The 18,070-nt window shown below is 45.9% G+C and overlaps 1 long non-coding RNA gene across 2 annotated transcripts in view; it reads right to left on the bottom strand.

The window, feature by feature from the left end:
- Positions 1-14: 14 nt before the first annotated feature.
- The window catches only part of LOC120409876, a 66,233-nt gene continuing 48,177 nt past the window's right edge, over positions 15-18,070 (bottom strand). Inside the window, exons 1-3 of one of the 2 annotated variants that reach the window (XR_005601726.1) lie at positions 2,486-2,550; positions 1,161-1,259; positions 15-672 (exon numbers count right to left, since the gene is read on the bottom strand). This is a non-coding gene — a long non-coding RNA (uncharacterized LOC120409876). Of the gene's footprint in view, positions 673-1,160; positions 1,260-2,485; positions 2,551-18,070 lie in introns of those variants that run through there. The other variant, XR_005601725.1, reaches the window with a different exon arrangement.

Here is an 18,070-nt window from a genome sequence, read left to right as displayed (position 1 = left end):
AGTGTTCCAGGCACTGGCACTTCTAGTGCCAGGAAGGTTTAATTTTATAGTGCTGCTTTGCGAGTCCTGGCCAGTTCAGGTTTTGTATTCATAATAAATTTATAGCAATTTTGGTTGAAGGGGAGTATTCTGTATTTGTTACTGGGTATGTTTATAGCCACACAAGCCATTGTGTGCACAGAGATGTCAGCCCCACTCTCATGTGGAATTAAGCCTTTGCCGGTAGCAAAAAGGCAGGAATTGCTCATTAAACCCTCCTATGGGAGGTTTCTCCCAGCCCAGTGGGACAGGCATGAGGGACCTCATCCTGCCTGGCTTCCAAGGAGAAAAGGGCAACCAGGTTTGGCTTTGACTTTGACTTTGGTGGGGGTTAAGCAAGGGAACTCAGTAAATCCTGGTTTTGCTGGTAGCAGACAACGGAGGGGGGTGTTGCAGCTTGGGAAACTTGGGGCCAATCCTACCAGCACTTTAATATTGATTCCTACGCGTGATCTGTTAAACTTCATCCCAGACACCTGGATCTTGGCGTGCAAGTTTACCTACCTATGTATAGCCTGCTTACAGTAGCAAACTCTTTTAAGCAAAAACGTTTTAAGTAGCTGGGCATGGAATGGCATGCATCCAAGGAGGTTATATCTGTGGCACTGGGACTGGCACCAGCACTGTTCCATCCTGCATTTAAAAAAAAAAAAAATTAAAGAATTACATTGGGTTTAGGTCATTTCCTTGCCGTTGTAAAAAAAAATGCTGTTCTTTTAGCACCACTGCGTTGTGAGAGGAGTCTGGCTACCTGAAATGAGTTGCTTCCATGCTTTAAGGACACACTTTGGTGACCAGCCCTGAGCCCTGCAGCAGCAGGAGCAGCATGGGCCAGGGGACAAGCCCTGGCCATCCAGGGCTGCAGGCAGAGCATGGCTAAATGTCCTTTTGCTGGCTCATGAGGAACTTGCTTCATCATGGCAGGGTGGTGAGGATGTAGTGCTCCATTTGTTACCACCAGGACTGGAAAAACAGGAGAGGGCCAGATCTGTCTGCAGTGCGCTGTGGCATGTAGCACACCTGTGCTTGAAAGCTTTCCCAAAAAAAAGTCCTCTGGGCAAACAGAGAGCACAGAAGTCAAAGTCACAAGGAGGAAAGTGTGTCCTTGTGCAGAGGCTGACCTGCACATGGTGCTGGCTTGGTGTTTGCGTTCTCTCTCGGGTTTCATGATGTCATTCTTTCTCTGCTGGCCTTCACCCGCAGCCGTGTTTGCTTGTGGCCTAGGGAGGAGAGGGTAATATTTTACTTTAATTGCCCTACAATGCATCCAGTTCTAATCCCAGAATGAATATTTGGCTGCAGTGTGTGATGTGCATTGAGCAACGCACAGAACAACCTCAAGGAAAGTTTGCAAAGTTACTTGGTTGAGCTGTGTCACTGAACGAACAGCCCGCTGCAGCTCATCTCCCCTTCAGTGGCTGCAGCCTCCCACCCAAACCCAAAATGCCCTTTACACATGAAAGAGTTATTTTTCAAAGCAAAACAAATGCCTTCTTTCCTCTGTGGGTGACTATACAAATAGAGCCTCTCACTGGCCGCTGTGACCTGTTTCATAGCAACATTCAAATAAATTCCTAAAATTGTGATTTATTTCCATTGGTCATGGCTCCATGGTGAGACAGGAAGGATTTGGCAAAAGAAAAGTCTGAAGCCCTGCAAGTGTCAGTAGGAGAAGGCAGCTAGAACCATAACAGCAAAGTTTCCTGGTGGTAGGTGCCATTTCAAACTCTCAAAGGAGGCGTTTCCTGCTGGTGACTCTTCTGAGCAAGTTCATCCCTCCCAGGGGCTATATAATCTCCAGAAAAGGGAATATGGAGGTATGTGTTGTGCTGATATGAAAATGAATAAAAGGTGAATGATGGCTCTGCTCAACTCAGCAGAGCTGCTAACAACAGGAGGACACGAGGGAATGGCCAGAGGAGATGCCAGGAGCTGAAGTGCTTTCATGGGCTCTGTGACCCAGGACCATGGGCTTACCATGAGACAGGGAAAGGATTTGTCACTCTTCCTTACACCCTGTTTTTCCTTCTCTTTCTCAGCCATGTTATCTTTCATTTAGTTTCTCTGTTTCATAACCATCATGTTTTTCACAAACAGCATCTCAGGTGTCAGCAACATGTCAAGCAGAAAAAGCAGTGTGCCCTGCCCCAACAAGATTATTATCTAAAACCAGGAAAGAAATCATTGTTGTAGTGTACAGTGTTGCAATCAGAGCCCTGTGGGGACATTTGTGCCCACACACACCACTGGGTGACCACTTCACCTGATGGTGCCCATCGAAGACCAGCCCTGTCCCAGACCCTTTTTTTTTTCTTGGGTGGTGGTGTCTGGCAGGAGCCGGGGATGGGAAGGTATGTAAGTAGAAGAAAAATTTCTCACCAAATGTGCAAATGGGCTTGTCCCAGGATGATTTTGCTAAAGGCCAAAGTCTGCATGCAATACTCACCAGCCATGGTTTGCTCCAGTACAGGCAAAACTGGCATTTCCATCAAGGAGGAAGGACCCCAGCTGGGAGAGGAGAGCAGAAAAATGGAACAGAGCCAAGTGTATCTACCAACCCAATGCTACATTCAAATAGGCATTGGGCATCAAATCTAAACAGTAAAAGCAAGTGGATATTTGGCACCAGGAGACCATCAGGTACCTCCCCACCTCCAGGACGCTGGGGTGCACTCCCTACACATTTGGCCAGAGAATCAGGCAGCACAAACTAAAACTGGTGCTGGGCAGAACAAGGTGGATAATCCACGTACACCAGTGATAGCACACCCGTTCTTGCCCTTGTTGATGGCATTTAGCTAAATGCTGTGCACACCCACCTCTGGGGCTGCCTGGCCACCCTCTGCGTGCTCGCTGAGATGGGGTGGGAGGTGTTACCACTGCGTTACATGCCAGGTAGGCACTGAGTCTGGGTTCAGCTGACCCTGAGCCAAAGGCAACATGGATGTTGGTGTAATGAGAGACTTCTAGATGTTACAGACTGTATTAAAGAGCAGGTTGCAAGCAGGAGTGGTGAAACTTTTGACTCATACCATCAAAACCTCTTAATAGGAGAGGAGCAGAACCTGAAGTACGGACAGCGGAAAATCAAGGCTGAGAAAGGCAATATAAAACATGGCACATCCCCTGAGGTCTCTGCCAGACTGGCAGAACTGGGGAAAAGACCCAAATGAATTCTTACAAGTTCTTAGTGAAGCTGCCTCAAAGAGCTATATGCTTTTAGTGGTCACAGCTTGCACAGACACAACATGAAGCTCCTTGAAGGAGTGCTGTCATGCACTCCTGGCATGTTCCTGCACAGCCAAAACAGCTGCCTGAACAACCAGGATCCAGCCAGCAGCTTGCCACTTTCCCAGGAGCCAGCATGTTGCTCTATGTGGTAGCTCAGATCCTGCCAAAAATGCCCAAACCGAACACAAGACAAATCATTCCTTGTCTTTCCTGGGTGGCACAGTTATCTTTTTACCCAGCCGAGCAAATAACTTAGTCAAGAAATGAGTCTTTCTGCTGACCTTCCATCAGACACTTGTCCAGACTGCTCAGCAAGGCAGAAAACACTTTTATCAGTTTCAGCCAATTTTTCCACTTTCACACCAGTAATACAGAGGCAGAAAAAGCCAGCTTTCTCCCAAACAACAAATGAGCTTCAGTTTGCAGAAGTTTTCAAGCAGACCCTGGTATTAAACCTGCTTTAGTAGCGCTGACAGGTAATCTCTTTGCAGGAGACAGAGATTTGTTTTCAGCCTCCTGTGCCTCCCAGCAGCGTTTGTCTGTCCCAGTCATGGCTGTCCCACAGGCACTGGCAGTCCCGGAGGTGATGGTGCCTGAGGCCATTCTGGAGGAACAAACCCAAAGAGCATTTACAGATGCTAATTGCCCATTACAGGATTCCAAAACAGCAGCCTTCCTGTCCTGGAGTGACACACACACATCTTCCACACGGGAAGAACGTGCACTTAGATGCTGACATTACACGGATGATGCCCACCATATTTCCATTGTGCACCTCCATGAGGGCTGAGCAGCGGGACAGGATCAGCTCTTGAATGTATCTAATTGATTCAGATTGGCCAGTGGCTTCACAGGACACCTAGTACCAGTCCTAGGGTTTTGCCTAATGTGGTCTTTTAGGGATGTCTTGTCCCATTTGATGGCAGTGTCTTGCCTTAGCAGCAGTCTGGCCTCCACCACACAGCTCCTGGCCCGGCCAAAGGAATCCCAGCAGGGTGATAACTACAGGAGCGTGGACCTTAAACCCTTAGGAAACTGCTGAGCAGGCAGTGCTGAGCGTGTCAGCACAAAGGCACTGAGATGTTCAGCTGGTCATGGCAGCATGGACACCAAAGAAGAGCAGAGCTGGGAGCAGGGGTGGTGAAAGCTGAGTAATCTTCACAAAAGGAGGGAAAGTTCCAAGCTGTCAGATGGTTTCCTTAGAAAGTGCAACACCTTTCCAGTTACTCATGAGTTCACACACTGGGAATGTGTTGCTGTCAGAAAGGGCCACTCATTTACAGCGTGCATGTGGGAATTTCAAAGTCATGGTAGTTTGAATGTCATCTCAGAGCTCTTATTATACGGGTAACTCAAATTTCTGGTGATACTCTTTCTTGGATGGAAACCATGCAGCCAACTCTAACCTACACAAGAGATGCAAGAGGTAAATTCTAGGCCTGTTTGATCTGGCATTGTAAAATGCTTTTGTGGAAATGCACTTGTCAGTACATACATTCCTATGGAATGCTTCTGTTGCAGGTTTATGGTTTACTCATGCAAAACCTCTGCAAACACCTCCCAAAGGCATTTATGGTCAAACTCTCGGAGAACACCTGGACCATCTCGATGAGACCCTGCAGAGTCTCCCTCTTCAAAAAAGACATTCCACTCAGAACAACCCTTATTGCCTCAGCCTGGGGTGTATAAACACCCAAATAATAAAAAAACATCTGCCAAAAAGCCTTTCACAAACTACTCAAGGAAATATTCATATGGCAAAAATACCTGAAAATTAGGTAATGCTTTTGCAAGTTTTACCATCTTTCAAATAGCTCGAGAGAGAGGAGAGCCTGTGCAATACAGTCCTGGTGACCAGGGACTTCCATCTGGCAAGGCACCCACCAAGGTCTGAAACCACCATATCTGGCTCCTGGACAGCACAGTGACTATTAGATTTTAATGCAACATACCCTGTGAGGCTGAATCCAGACAGGGCTGCTGGCTCCAGGCCGCAAGGGAGGAAGGCAAAGGAGCTCCCATCCCTCCTTGTGCATGCTGAGCAAAGAGGTTTGTGATGGATGAGTGGAGCTGGACCTCCTGCAGCCTAATAACAGCAGAAAATCGGTGTTTCTGCTCAGATCAATGTCTTTGAGAGGGTGGGAGGGTATACCTGAAGCTCTGCCATGTGGGCATCACTCCTCTTTTCTCTGCAAGAGTTTTTTTGCTGCTAGTTAACAAATACACTGTTATTAATATATAGTTACATCTATATGCTTGCTAGTTACAGTTTCAGCATAGGAAAAGTTCTGCAGTTATTGAAAATCCAGGAGAAATGGAGGATTTTAGTATTTCTTACCAGTTTTATTGATGTTTGCCACTAAGAGTGTAATTCTGCCTTAAACTGGAGGAAGTCTCAGGTAGGCTGAAACATTCTGGATGCACTTCCTTCCACCTCCACCTGTGCCCCCTAATTGTTAATTACTTGTGATGAGATTTTTCATCAAAAGGGTCTCAGCACATAGGAGATACATGCACACTCTGGTTTTATCCCAAATTAGCATTTATTTGTGATGATCACTTTTTTCTCTCTTTTAAAAAAATAAACAGGAGTTAAGACACCTGAGCCTGTGAGAGCCTTCAGATACCAAGTCCATTTCATGCAAAACCCCACTATCGTTTTTCACTCTTTGAGAATTTTAGTGACATTTTAGGGAATTGGGTTTGCAAAAGCGAGGCTGTTACTGGATATTCAGAAAACAGAAAGGTAAGTGCTTCATTCATTACAACATTACAGCATGCTGTTGCTGTGGCTTTTCCAAGTCTTGCACTCAAAAGTAGAATTTAAAAAATTTTTACAAGGTAAAAAAAGGGCAAGAAATTACTGGCAAAAGGGGTTGCTCTGAGGTTACGGAATCCAAAATAATTTTGGTTGGCTAGTTAATTTTTCTGAATGCATCACAATCCTCATGTCAGGGATACAAACTCATATTTGCCTTGCCCAGATCAGTGAACCGCATGGATTTTATGAACAGAGAAGAATGTAAGAACTGTATGAGCCCAAGAAGAGTGGGCAGCTCTCCAAAAGGGAGACACTTCCTCATTATTACAGGCAACCTGAAGGAACCCTGTAAAATACCATCATTTCAGATATTAGGAGAAATCTCCAGCAAAGCCAAGAGACGTTTGCTTGTGTGGGAGGGACTGGAGAAGCAAGGCCTCTGTGCATGTGTGAGCATGTAGAACAGGGCAGAAAAACAGTTGTTTATGCAACATTAAAGTTGAGAAATGAAGCAGTCAAGCAATGCAGTGTTAGGGGTGAATGCTCAGGTGCAATGCCTCCTGGTATTTAAGTGTTGGTGATGACAGACTCACAGAATCACTGAGGATGGAAAAGACCTCTAAGATCATTGGATCCACCTGTTAGCCCAGTACCACCGTATTCACCACTAAACCACGTTCCCAAGTGCCACATGCCTTTTAAATACCTCCAGGGAGGTTTTGCATATCAATGTGGCTCCATGCAATAACCAAGACCCATGAAATATGCTGTAGCTGGGGTTGTTCAGTGATAAGTCAGCCTGTGATTATCCTGCAAAGGAGGAAAAAATAAAAAGCAACACTTCAATTTGAGACCTTACCATTCTTACAGCCTCATGCTTTGTCCTTGATCTCCAGGTCTTTGTGAGCTGTGCCTTGCTGCCACTTCACACTCTCAGCAGGAGAGAACTATGCCTAAAATAAGGCTGTCACTTAGCTGAGCACAAAGTGTTTCAGTCTGGATGTTGGCATGCAAATAAGAGTCTAAAAGGGTCACCAGTGACTTTAGCTCCTGCCTCTTCTGCAGATGGGCACCAGGGAGATGAGAGTCCCTCACTGCCTGTGCAGGCCCTCACAGCACATCGCCGGAGCAACCTCTCCCACTCAGGTCCTCCTGGGAAGCTGTGTCAGCACTCAGGACCTGCTTTGTCATTGTTCACTCAGGAATGGGCTGTTTTGTGGTTCTTGATCTGGGATGCTCCTCACAGCTGACTCGTATCAAAGAAACAGCCCCTTTCTAAAAGCCCAGGACCACCTGAAAATGTTCCTGCAGATACTCCCTTGCAAAGTCCACATCACGCCTCAGGATTCAGCTACACAAGATAGACAGGGCAAGCACAGTCCCATGGCTTATAACGCAGCTTTCTTATCCCTCTGAGAAATGAGGGATTTGGTTACAAAGGGACAGAGCTTCCACATCTCTTTGCCTTTCAAAGTTTCCAGTTGATTTTGCATATGGTTCCAAATGATCAAATCTAAAGCTGATCGGATCTGTGTTTATTTTTCTTTCTTCAGCATCTGAGTGATATGTTTGGCTCGGAAAATGGATTAAACTATCATTTCAAGCAACTGCTAATTACAGTCACTGAAACCTAATACTTAATTCCAGCCTGAAAGGTGTGAATGGTTCACATTAAATATCAGATGAGGTGAAACATCTCAATTTAGTTCAGCCAAACGTTTGCCAGATTTCTGTGCAGAATGCATGCATGAGCAAGATACAAACAAGACAGAGGAAATCAGATATCACCAAGCTCTCAGTAACACTCCAGAAGCACAGCTCACACCATTCATCTTAGGTACTTTGAAGTTCAGGCACCAATTGAGCAGATTTTGGGTGGGGCATCTAATGTGCAGAGAGTGGGAATTTCAGCAGAAAATAAATTATTATTACAGAATCAGGGAATCATTTAGGTTAATCATTAAGTTCTCTATTTTCACTTCTTACAGGTGCTTAAAAAGAAAGACTTCTGCAAATTTCATAGGGTATTTAGTGGGGCAATGCAAGCTCAAGGAACGATGTGCGTTGGTGGCACATCTCCCAGGAACACAGAAGTAGGCAGGGTCCAGTGGCAAGTGGGGGCCCTGGAGGGGCTTTTCCTTTCTCTGAGTAATCTTTTAGGATGGTGCCAAAGATGTCAAACTTGAAAGATGACTTTCTACAGCTAATTACCATAGTTTACAGACACTGAAGCTAAGGCACATATTTTTCAGAAGGGCTGAGAGATTCAATATGTTGCAAATTAAGCAATAGCTTTGTTAACTATCTGATCACATTGCAGCAGTCACCCTAGGAAATGTGGCATGGGGACCACACTGGCATGGAATGGAGGATTCGATTCTGGGCTTTTCGCCCTTGCTTGGGTGGGTTGAAAGAGATATTTCATAATTTTTGACCACTCACTCACAAAAATAAAGTAATTACAAGCCAAAAAAATGGCGTTTTACTATTTCCAAATAGCATGTGAATTTAGAGGGCCCATCTTCAAATGCTCAGGTTTGAAACTTTTTACAGGCATTCTTCTGCCTGACATTAAACCTCACATTAGTCAGTTTGCTTCAGAAAGCCAAACAATGTCAGTTGAGGGTGGCTGTGAGCTGGGCACAGATTATCCCAGTAATCCCACATCCAACCATCCCAATAATCTCCCTCAGCACGAAACACCCAGACGCAGCATTTCAAGGGTTCAGTCACATCCCAGCAGTCATTTTTCCTGCAGTCCTGCTGCATCTGTGGCTCTTACAGCGGAGCACATCTAACGCATCCAGCTGCCCTGGAGCCAGGGCTTTACCTCTGCTCATTCACCATAAAACCCTGTTGTTCTGCGGGAACATCTGCTCTTTTGTGCTCCACCCAAACACCCCACACATTCTTCAGAAATTTTTCTTTCTACAAGTCTGGTTGCTTTTTGCCAGCAGCAATGTACATGCTTGACATGCTAAGAAAAAGTATTTAACAGGAGGGAAAATGCGTTCCACATAAATTATTCTCACTTCAGGATGAAGAGGAGCAAACTAACACTGCTGTACTTTGGGCAACAGTTTGCAAAAGGAAAGAAGCTTAACTCAGTCAGTTAGGGTGAAATACCTGCTATTCCCTCTCCATAATATGTTTCAAAGAGTGTTTACTGTAATTAACCCAGGTCAGTACTAGACTGAGTGACCAGGTGGCTGTAGAGCACCCTGGGAACTGCATTTCCCCATGTGCATCCATGCTTGGGGATAGCCTGGGGGATGGATCTCTAGCTGGGCTTCCACCTTGGCTTATGTGAAATGGGCTGTCTGGCCAACTAGGACAACTCCCCTTAGCCCCCTTGTGTTGATCCATCCCTGACACCAAAGGCTGAATTCCCATGGAAGTCCTGCTTCAGTGGGCGTGGCAGAAGACACTGTGCTGTGCCAGACAAATGCAGGGTATGGGTTTTATAGCAGTTTTCTGTACTAATAGACCCACACTTTCACAATTCCAGACCAAAGCAGCAGGATCACTTTTCAGTCTAAGTCACCAGTTGGACACCTTTTTATTTGAATTTTCACTTTTTAATTTGGAGGGTGCTTTCCAAGAGATGTTGACAGCTTTTCGTCACAACACCTAAACATCGTGTAGTGTCACAACCCCAGTACCTAAGGTCTCAAAGAAAGGAAGCAAAGATGACAGTTACCAACTCTGCTCTTCACTCACATTTAAGATAGTGTAAAAATATTTCTTAAGACAATCTTCAGACATGAAAATATCTGTAAGTTTTGCAAAACTAGATGATGGTTCAGTTCTGAATGCACTACAGCCTCTTTCCATCTCTCTGATGCTGATGTTCCTTGAAGTAGAACAGCTTTTTAGATTTGTGGTGGTGACTGGCCACTAAAATCTCTGTGAGAGGTGCTATTTCAGTCACTTCTGTGCTTCACACCTAATCTTCAGCCATATGAAAGCAAGTGAGTAATACTTTAATACCCTATGTCTACTTTTGCTGGATTTGTAGCTAGAACTTCTCTTGAATGGCCCACTGCTCTTGCATGGGAACAGGCTGACCAGTGAAGTGGTGGAGTCACCATTCCTGGAGGTATTTAAATACTGGCAGATATTTAAAAGATGTGTATATGTGGCCCTTAGGGACATGGTTTAGTGGTGGCCTAGGCAGGGCTGCGTTAATGGTTGGACTTGATGACCTCAAATGTCTTTTCCAACCTAAATGATTCCATGATTTGGTGGTGGTTCTTCGGAGCTTCATTTTGAGATTGCAGATTCTGTGTGTTCTTCTCATCAGGCTGCAAGCAACAGTCGCTGAGTAGACATGGGCAAAAAGCCTTTCCTGGGCTTCTTGGTTTTAGTCTCACTATTTCATTTAAGCACTATTTCATTTAAGCACATGGCACCCAACCCCTGCCCTCTAAATGGCTGCTGTGGCACAGGCTGAGATGAAAAATGAGGCTGTAGACAGCACCAAAGAAAGTCAGGGAACAAACACAAGCCCTCCAGGAGTCAGCTCTGACCTCCAGACCTTATATCTCTACAAACCCTTTTACCTTTGCAGAGTTACCCACCTGGCCCAAGAGTTAAGCTAAAGGGGTCGTTTGCTGAGCCACCTTCAGCTGGTTACCTGAGAGTTGACTCTGGTGGGATGCTCAGTGTCAGGGAGGTTTGGAGGACAGAGTTTCTGTAATACCTACTCAAACTCCAGCCATGTGCTTCTTCACTCCTGCATCTTCAGTAAATCCAGCTTGATTTAATCTCTCAGAATTATGCAGTGGGTTTTTATTTAAATTTGCCTCCAGTCTCCTCCCAATTAGTGCATCCAGGTGTAAGTGATGGCGGTACCTCAGATCTTGCCGGATTGTCTTATTTATTGTTTCATCATCTTCAGCTCCTAAAATGCTCCAGGTTGCTGCCTGAAGCTGAATGGGTGTATTCCTCCCTCAAATTCCAGACCATCCCATGAAAAGCCCTTTGCAGTCACAAGGACTGCCCTGGAACAGCTCTGTGTGCAGGGAAGCCCTGCGATCACCCTCAGAGCCACGCATCTTATCAGCCACACTTCCTCTGTGACTCTCAGAAGTGGCTCCCAAAGGAAGTGATGCACTGATTTTGGCTTGCAGGAGAAGGTTAAGAGTGAACAACTGTTACTGAGTTGTTTAAATCCAGTTTGAGTTCCATCTCTGTCATGCATAATAAAATGCTTAATATCTCTGTGAGATTAAATGAGCAGTTACATATGGACCTCTCTGGCTTCCCTGGTACCAGAGCGGTAATCATAGAATCCCAGAATAGTTTGGGTTGGAAGAGACCTTAAAGATCACCTAGTTCCAAATCCCTCTGCCATGGGGAGGGATGCCATTCACTAGGTCAGGTTGCCCATGGCCTCATCCAACCCGACCTTAAACACTTCCAGAGATGGGGCACCCACAACAGGGAAATGCTGAAATTTCAGCCATGAACTGGGTTGACCAAGTCATAACTGCTCCCATACTGCAGATAAAGTAGCGGCCCTTGTGCACATCTTGGCCTCAGAGTTTGGTGAAACAATTTCCAAAATCCACTTTCCTGACTCAAGTTAGAAGATTTATCAAGTTGCTTAGAAAAGTATGCATTGCACAGGGTCAGGCCAGCAACAACAAGCATTGAGAGGCCAAGAGCACACTCCTCAGCTCCTTACTTTGTGCCTACAATGACTTTCACCATCTTGTTAATGTCTCCATCCCACCTGCCCTGATGTTGGAAAAGAAATTGAGGGAGCAGTAAGTTTTTCTCCCAGTTCCCCCACCTTTCCCATTAACAGTGCTATTGAGGTAAATGGGTCAGTGTTCTCTTCTCTAACAAACATCTCTGTAAAAGCAGCTGGCGGTTACAACCACAGTGAGCACAGACACCAGCTAGAGATGAATCATTTATGTACTCTTTAACTTGTCTGAAACTACAGGTAATGTCTACAGTGGAAAAGTTCATCTTGGAAAAGTTCATCTTAGCAAATATATTCGTTAGCATGATTAGATCAACACCACCACAGTATTCAATATTACTTTGCCTTTGGCAGCAGCAAGGACAGCTGGGCAAAGCAGCGTTTAACACGGTGCTAGTAAAGGCATGTCAGATAATATCCTTTCCAACACAAGGCGGTCTCCCACAACACACAAGCCATAGCAAAAGAACCAGTTTTGGTGGCCACTGAATAAATGAAAATCTTTCTGAGGTTATAAATGTGTGGGCTGGGTCAACACCCACCTCAGTAGGAGCCTCTCACAGCAGGGGCAGTTCTGTGCAATGGCATCTACAGGAGCTCTGCACACTGAAAATTCCACAGAACTGGGCAATGCTTGGTGCTCCAGACTTTTCTTGGGAATTTCTGGAGGCTGTTTTCTGGATGAATTAGCAATGCACACTCCCTACAAAGAGCTTATTGGATACCAGAGCAGGCTGTGCCTATGCATGTGCCACAGCCATGTTCACAAGCACAACTCTCCTCCCTGTGCACTTCCTCAGACCTGGAGGCAACTCTGTGCACCCCAGTCCCCATCAAACTGCTTTCCCAAAGCTGATGCTGTAAAGGTTTCTGTTGCAAATGCTCATATTATTCACTTGAAAAACACACGCTCCCTCTCCAATGGTTACAGGCAACTCTGCCTGTGCAAGCAGGTAATAGAGGAGGTGCAAAGGCTCCAGTTGAATATACTACACACAGAGGAGTAGTTCTTGGACAGAAGGAGATAACAAACCTTGCCTGTAAGATATGTCCTCAAGCTGATCCTTATGCCCTACACATACACAGTGAAAAGCACCTGTTAGGTCCAAATTACACACTCCCACTCTGTAACCCATCTGGGAGATGCAAAAGCTACAGCAGTGCTTTATTGCAGCAAATAAATTATTCTTCAGCCATGGCAGGGGTCAGCAGACGTCAGTCAGCATAGCAGCATCAGAGCAGCACTGGAGAATCGACCTGTGAGCACCAGATCCATTTGGGCTTCACTTGGTAAGGTACAGACGATGGCAAGGCCAAGTCAGTCAATCCACAGGCCACCATCAAAGGTCTCTGAAGGTTCTTGTCATCATCTGAACTACACCTACACAAGCTCACTTCTCACACATCAGGATAAAGGCAGTACTGGCACTTTAACCATCTGTAATCCAGTCCATGTGCCAGCAGAGAGGATTGTCCTGCACTGACTCTGCCCCACCAGAGGATTCCTCAGCCCATGGAAGCTCTTTCCCTTAGCAGCGTAGCCAGTTTTTCTGGTTTGTTTTGCACTGACATAGTGGAACAGAGCAGCTGATGTGGCTCCTCTGGCTGACTGACTCTTACTCAGCTGCCTAGGAAAACTCTACAATGGGAGCAGACATGGAAGCCAAAACATCAGGTTCAGAAAGATTTGCCCTGGCTTGAGAAAAGCCGGAGAGATTGTGTTGCAAAGAACTTGGGCCAACAGCCTGAAAAGTCCATGCAGCAGAAGCTACCCTTTCCTCAGTCAGGAGAAATTTCTAAGCAGCATTTCAACTTTTGCTTTATCTTCCAGCCCAGGTGCTTTCATGGATCCCCTAAGCTGAAGATCTGTGCACTGCAAAGGTATGCCTGGATCAGTACTTTCCCTTGCCTTAGTTTCAAAGGTGGTGATTGAAACACAGGCGAGACTCAGCAAAGGACCAAAGGCTCTAAAGGGGCCTGCAGCAGAGTGGAGATGGCAGCTCTGCTGAGCACCACTGCAGGACCCCCACCTGAAACCCATCTGTTTTCCACAGTGGAGTGCCTGAGCACACTGCCTAAATACCCACACACACAGCATCCAGTCTGCGGACCCAAAAAAAGAAAGTTCTCTCCACTCTTTCTGCTTGCAAAAATAAGCAAACCCTGCATTCCTCGCTATTAAAAGATATGAGCTGGTGAGTTATCTGCATGGATACAGCCCCTGCAGGCAATCATCTCCCTTTGCTCTCTAAGATTAATTCTCGTTTACACCTGCAACTCTTTTCAGCCCTGACAGGTATCGAACATTACCAAGAGGTCTTCAGAGTTCTCAAGAGAGCCGAGTTCACAGGCTGCAATGCCAGAAGACAAAGCCAATTTAACTCATGATCTTTGTGGGACTTCACACAACCTCTTATCCCATCTCCCACCTCCTAGCCACACAGACTATTCCATGAGCCTATTCAATGCACTTGACCAGCAGAAGACTTATCTGCCTCCGAAAGAGCCCACTTGGCTAGGAGTGAACAGCTCAGAGGGAGGGCTGGCAAGCTCCAGAGCTCAGGAGGGGCCAGGAGACCACATAGGCTGAGGCAGAGGTGGGAGGAAGGAGAGGGGGTAAGCTGGCAGTTTGCCCTAAGTGAGCTCTTGGATTGTCCTTGGATGAGCTCTTGGGTTCTCCTGTGAGTGGATCCTGGGCTGTGCTCTCCCTTCAGCTGTTCTCTATACACATGGATAGGCCAGGTTTACCAGCCTGTGCCACTATTGCCATGCCAGGGGCAGGGATTTTCCCTCTCTAGCTGGGAACAGAATCAGAGGCAAGAAGCCACATGCTTCAGGAGGAGCTTGTAGCCTGAATCTGACATGCAAAGTGTCCCCAGGAGACATCAGAAAGTGCCCCCAGCATCAGAAACAGCACTCCCATAAGGGAAAAGTCTTCCCAGTCATAAGTTTCAAAATTATTTCTATCTGCATTGCAATGAATTTTCCACTGGCAGGGGTTGAAACTCAGGAGTTAATGTGCTGCAGGTTTATGGTGAACGAATGCTTCTGGAGCCATAACTCACATTAATTGACAGGAGCTGTCTACACAGCTATGAAATATGCACGTCGTAGCTGCAAAACAGGAATCCCTGTGAGCATCAGAAAACAAACAGTGCCTTTTGCTTCCAAGCACTGTGATTGCTGCTCTTTCTCACATCAAACAGAAACTCGTAGTTACATCCAGATCTGAAATGACATGTGAATAGTCAAAGATGCATCTGCAACAAACCAACCAAGCACAGGACCCGCGAGAGGAATGTATGTGAGGAGCAGCAGACCATTCCCATACATGCCTCACTTTGATCATAAAACACACGGAACAACCAGCGAGCTCAGGGCAATGAAAATCATCAGGCAATTTTCATTTGTGTCACCCATTTTCATCACTTCATTTTAAAACAGGGGCCTGTGGGGGCAAACTGGCTTAGCTCCATTGACTTGAGCACAATCATTCCCCTAAGATGAATCTGGTTGGAAAATGCATCTGTTCTCTGGATAGATCTGCTTTTCATGGCTAAAGTGGACTTGCAGCCTTACATATATACTTAGGAGAAGAAGTTCAGTTTCTTACTGAGGGAATTAGTGAGGGGATGTACCCAAGGATCTTTACTGGGATTGCTGAGCCATGGATAAATTTGTTAGAAATAGAGGCTTGTGAAGTGAGATTTCAGATGTTGTGTACAGAGGGACTTCAAGGCAGCAAGGTAAACACTGAAAATCTCCAGTTTCTCAAAATGTATCACCACATCAAAGCACAGCCATCCTGTGAAGACATTTGGGTTTGACAATGTATTTGGGGGAGATTTTCTAGAAGCTGGAGTAATCTACATCTAAGAGGAATGTAATGGTATGGTGTACATTTCTTTTAATGAACTTCTTGACCCAAACCCAGTAATGTTTAAAAATTCCATTTTAGGACACCACTTTAAAACTGTTCTGTCCTGCTCCTATGCAAAATGAAAACTATCTTTGAAGCTATGAAAGCAAAAACAGAGTTATCTGCTTACATCAGTAGCTGTAGGGGACAATGTTAGAAAACCCATGAACCCAGCCTAATGTCAGTCATTTCTCACTGCAGTTGTAATTAGAGAGGATTTTTCCCCTCATTCCTTTCCCTATTAATACTATTGAACACCAGTAGCTTCAAGGAAATATATTAGGAAGCAAAGTCCTCTTTCTAGATTATACACAGTGAATGGTTTTTTTCCTACCACCAAACACATGGATAAAAAGCATGTCCTTAAGGAAGGAATGTTCACCAGGTTTCTTGTCTTTTGGCAGTGACAGCTAACCCCACCTGGTCGCACCACCCATCTATCTATCTATCACCTTCCCTGAAACCTGTGAAACCCCGATCCCTGGAAGTGCTCAAGGTCAGATTGGATGGGGCTCTGAGCAACCTGGTCTACTGAAAATGTCCCTGCCTGTGTCAGGCAGATAGAACAAGACAAGCTTTAAGGTCCCTTCCAGCACAAGCCATTCTAAGATTCTGTGGTTCTATGACTTCCTGTTGGCTGTGTTCCCCTCTCAGCACAGGCTTCCATCTTCAGCAGAGCTCCCACCAAATCAAGGTGGGAGCTGTGGAGCTCCAGGCTGGCAAAGCAAGGCCTGGGCAGGTGTGGGTTGGGACATGGCATGGATGGGAAGAAGGTAAGAGGAGGTGTTGCTCAGTCTGGCAGACTGCACAAGGTTCTTCCAGATTTTGCCCTGAAATAAATCTTGCCATAGCCCTGCCTAAACTTTTGGACCCAGGATCCAGCATTATATCTTACATTCCTTATGCATAGTGAGGAGCAGTGGAAGGTCTTGTTATTCACTCCCTAAACCAATGGCAGGACTCTGCCAACCTCCCCCACATTGTGCTGTCCCTTATTCCCAAGAGGGGACTGGCTACACTGAACAAAATTGCCCAAGGGCTGAGGTGCTGTCAATGAGCTCACTTCAGGGGGATTTAGCCCAGACAGGACATCATTACTGCACCTTAACTCATCCCTTTTGTTAGCAGAGCCGTTCTGCTGGTTGGCTCCTGTGTGAGTAGTGAAGAAAACAGTGAACCACAATTCCTTACCCAAAAGGCCTGAAACTCCTGAGCCCAGCCCTGCAGTCATCACTCCCACAGCTCTTCCTTTACTTAGACAAGCAGTTCCACATGTGGATGAGGTTGGAGGATTTTTGGGAAGAGACCTCAGGTAATCCTGACCTGACCTGACTCACAAAACAGGAGGCAGGAGCTCAATCCAACTGGCTTGTGAGGCAGTGCACCTTGCCAGACATACCTGATGCCAGTTTCTTTGAAAATAAAGAAATAATCATCTTTCTGATTAAGTTTAGATACTCTTAGATGGGCAAGGAGAAATGAGTCAAAGCTGAAGACACCATCAGAAAGGAGTAGAAGAGGAAGATGTATGTCAGGAGAAATTTTTTTAATTTGGAAGCTCAGCTGAAAGAGGTGTTAAATTGCAGAAGGTCGGTGTTTGCAGCTAACGGCCTGGTTTGTGAAGATTTCCTCTCCTGCCCTAGCCTGGATTCTAAGTGAAAGCAAACAGGGCTTTTTACTCCTTTTTGACCTGATGCTGCACTGTTCAAATCAGCCAGGCTTTGTTGTCAGCCCCATTCCCAGGTGGGGAGGGAACACAGCCCACTGTGCAATGCCTAGTCTGATGACAGCAAAAAGAGCATTTCTGAAACGTGTCAGCTAAAATATTTGAACAAGCAGGTTTGCAAATCCCAGTGTGGACAGAAGGAGCTGCTTTTTAGCAGGTGTTAGCAGGAAAAGATAAAGTTGCTCAGTTGAAAATATGTCATCTTTCATTTGGAAATGTGTCAGTACAAGTGTGTTAGCACCTTTGTGCCAAGTCTGGACGAGCCCTGGAGGAGGAGAATGGCTGAACTAACAAGGAGAAGGAGGTGGAACATGCTCTGGAGGCAGCCAAGTGCTGCAGTACTTTGGGTAGGAGAGGGAAAATGGCTATCCTCTAATGGGAGCATTTTTAAAACCGAGGGATTTAGGAAAGGAGTTCACAACTGCCAACATTTTTACACCTTCCTCAAGCAAAGTCTGAGGATCCTGTTTGAGGCAGGCCACATGGAGTTCCTTCTACATTAGGATTCCTGAGGCTGATGCTATTGTGGATCCCACTGGGTTCAGCAGCAGCAGGACTACTACACGAGCCAGACCCAGAGACAGAGAGGAAAGGGGTCACCCCCCAAGGGCTCAGACTAGTCTCTGCCAGAACCTGGTGCTATAGCTGCCTTGGCATCCAAGCTGGCATTTTGGGTCCTAC

The sequence above is a fragment of the Corvus cornix genome, chromosome 4 (genome assembly GCF_000738735.6).
Source record: "Corvus cornix cornix isolate S_Up_H32 chromosome 4, ASM73873v5, whole genome shotgun sequence".
Lineage (NCBI taxonomy): Eukaryota > Metazoa > Chordata > Aves > Passeriformes > Corvidae > Corvus > Corvus cornix.
The sequence above is the reverse complement of the archived record's forward strand: the minus strand, read 5'-3'. Positions and strand labels throughout refer to the sequence as shown.